This window comes from Alligator sinensis, unplaced genomic scaffold (genome assembly GCF_000455745.1).
Source record: "Alligator sinensis unplaced genomic scaffold, ASM45574v1 scaffold569_1, whole genome shotgun sequence".
Taxonomy (NCBI): domain Eukaryota; kingdom Metazoa; phylum Chordata; order Crocodylia; family Alligatoridae; genus Alligator; species Alligator sinensis.
Genome location: NW_005841914.1, coordinates 3,207,811 through 3,210,807, shown reverse-complemented (window position 1 = coordinate 3,210,807; position 2,997 = coordinate 3,207,811). Strand labels below are relative to the sequence as shown.

Sequence of the window (2,997 nt, the reverse complement as noted above, 5' to 3'; positions counted from 1 at the left end):
GGCTGCAGGCCGGGGGCGGGGGCGCAGAGCAACGGCTGGCCAAGTGCCAGGGCACTCGTCCCCAGGGACTCGGGTGGGGAATACGTGGCTGTCTCTCAAGGAGGGCAGGAACTGCAATCCAGCTACCAAGTGCCCAAAGGAACCCAAAAAGAGGGGCTCTAAGGCCTGTACCCTGAAGTACAGGGAGGCCGTGTGCCCAAAAGTATTAGAGAGGGGGCCTAATGCTCCCCGAGATCAAAAAGCCTGGAAATCCATCCCCCTAGGTATGGAGGTGGGAGGAGAAGGCTACGAGGACGCACCTCGCCCCTTTTCCAGCACTGGGAAGAAAATAAAATACGCTGCAGCGATTTTAACAACAAAAAGAAAATAACAAACGCTTTCGCTCCCAGGCGCTCCTCTCTCTCGCTCTCCACACACTGACAAGGGAAAAAGTGTTCCCAGGCTGGAAAGGAGCTCGATGCTGCAAACTGCTTGACCTCGAACCTTACCCTGAAAATCCTCCTCCGCTCCCGGGGGGCGAGAAGGCTGAGACCGGTGCCCTCGTTTCAGGGCCCGGCCCGCCTGGGGAGTCAGGCTGCCCACGGTGGGCAAAAGGGAGAGGCCCTAGCCCTGCTTACAGGGGGGGTCGTCAGGCCTGGCAAAGGACAGAGCTGTCCACAAAGGCACATAGAAACCTGAACCCTGCTTACAGGGCGGTCCAGAGCTCTGCACAATTTAGGTCTGCACCAGGGGCACGGGAGTCGCACCCTCGTTACAGGGCACGGTCCATCTGACTAGTCAGACTGCCCACGGGGCGCAAAGGAGAAGGGCCAAGAGCCCTGCTTACAGGCAGGGCCGTCAGCCAGCCAAAAGACAGCTGTCCCCAAAGGCACATCGAGACCTGGACCCTGCTTACAGGGTGGTCCAGAGCTCTGCACAATCTAGGCCTGCACCAGGGGCACGGGAGTCGCACCCTCGTTACAGGGCACGGTCCATCTGACTAGTCAGACTGCCCACGGGGCGCAAAGGAGAAGGGCCAAGAGCCCTGCTTACAGGCAGGGCCGTCAGCCCGCCAAAAGACAGCTGTCCCCAAAGGCACATTGAGACCTGGACCCTGCTTACAGGGTAGTCCACAGCTCTGCACAATCTAGCCCTGCACCAAGGGACGTGGGACTCGCACCCTCCTTACAGGGTGGCCCAGCTGTCTGGATGTGGAGTGCCAGGCACAGATGCATGAAAAAGGACCGGTGCCTGGACACAGGGATTGGAGAGGAGGCCACAGGCTTCAACGCAGACCACGGGAAGGTCATCAAGCTCTGGGGTCTAAAGAGTTGGCTGTCACCCCATGAGACTCAGCTCCGGTCTGCAAGGCCGCCCTGCGGCACAGCGCTGCAGACTGCTCCGGCTGTCTACGCCACTGGAAGGAGGCTACGTCCACCCTGCTTACAGGGGCTCCTCTCTGACTGGCTGGGAACAGCAGTGGACTTTGACTCCCAATTACAGGACGTCCAATGCTAGGAACATTCAAATTGCCTGTCATTCTTACACGGTAAGACGCACCATGCACCCTGCTTACAGGAGGCTGCGCCCCTGGCAGTCATGTCTGGCAGCTGGCCCGGGCCCCGTTTACAGGGTGGCCCCGCTGCACAAGACCACCGACTAGATCCACACCCTTTACAAACGAGGTGGCGGTGACACACGCCTTGCTTACAGGGTTGTCCACTTCCACCCAACTGCCGCAGAAGCGCAACAGCATCAAACGCACAAGCTCGTTACTGCGTTACAGAGAGCTCATGCAGCCAAAAGTTGGCTAATACATGACTGATACTTAAAGGCAGGGAGATCACTCTGTCCAGAGTCCTTTTCCTTCGCATCCCATTTTCCTGGCTTTTCGCCCTGGTGTGGTTCGCCCGCTGCTTGTCCGTCTGGCAGCTGCAAAAAGGAAAAAGAAAAGAAATAAGGACCCACCCCCGACAAAGAAACAGAGACACAGTCTGGGTGTAAGGCATGGGGCCAGAGACTGAGACAGGGACTTGTATTGTCTGTTCGTGCCTTTTCCCTGCCACCCGTTGATCCGTCTTCTTCTGTTCGACAGCGGGGCGAGCAGGAATCTCCTTGTTCAGCTCCCAAAGACTGGGTCAGCTGGAAATGGAAAGCCATGGGCCACAAGCCTACAGGCCCAACTCGTACCACATCACAAGATATGGCAGCACAAGGCACCTGCAATCCTACTTACAGGATGGTGCCACCCTGCAAACACCAGCCGCCATGGCACAAGGCTGACCAAACGCTGGTTGCTCAGGCGGGGCGGTGCGGTTCAAGGAAACAAGCACCCGCACATGAGCAGGACAATGGGCAGAAACTACAACTTCCTCGACAGCAAAGTCAAACCCCTCAAAGGACCAAAAAAACATTCCAAACACCTGCATTCAAGTTGGGGATGTAACCAAACCCCAGGTAACAGCAGTGAGTGGGGAAAGGAACGACTGCCTGCTTGCGGCTGCCAGACCGAACCCAAGTGACAGCAAGCTCACAACGCCCAGTGTCCTCGAGCTTGCTGCCTTGTAAAAACAAAGCGGACGAGACATGCCTCTGGTTTACAAGATCCTCAGTACTCCACCTAAAACATATCCGTGTATGACAACATGAGGAGCTAAGACACGAATCCTGCTCATAAGAAGGTGCCAACAAACCAGACTTCCAAGCCCCCCGATCCCAAGGTCTACGGCTTGGCAAAGGGACTAAAAATAAAAAAAGGGGCCGCATCGAACCTCCCTTACCTTTGCATGGTTTTCTTCCCTCCTTGTCAGCCGACTCCTGCTTGTGCACCATCTTTCCAGCTGCTCCTATCAGGGCCTATAATAAACAGAGACAGACACGGCATTTAACCCACCATGTTGAAAAACAAGTCTATGGGTTGCTACTTCTCTCCCACTTTAAGCCATACCTGAATCTGCTGCCAATCTGTGCTCTATCCGTGGAGATGGGGGAGGGCAGACACCTGCGGGCTCGGCTGGC

At 56.5% G+C, this 2,997-nt stretch overlaps 1 long non-coding RNA gene across 1 annotated transcript; it reads right to left on the bottom strand.

Moving 5' to 3' along the window:
* Positions 1-7: 7 nt before the first annotated feature.
* LOC102370776 lies at positions 8-2,997 on the bottom strand. Its single transcript, XR_323248.3, has 3 exons — positions 2,927-2,997; positions 2,760-2,835; positions 8-1,911 (listed from the first exon to the last, which is right to left on the bottom strand). It is a non-coding gene; the product is annotated as an uncharacterized LOC102370776 (long non-coding RNA).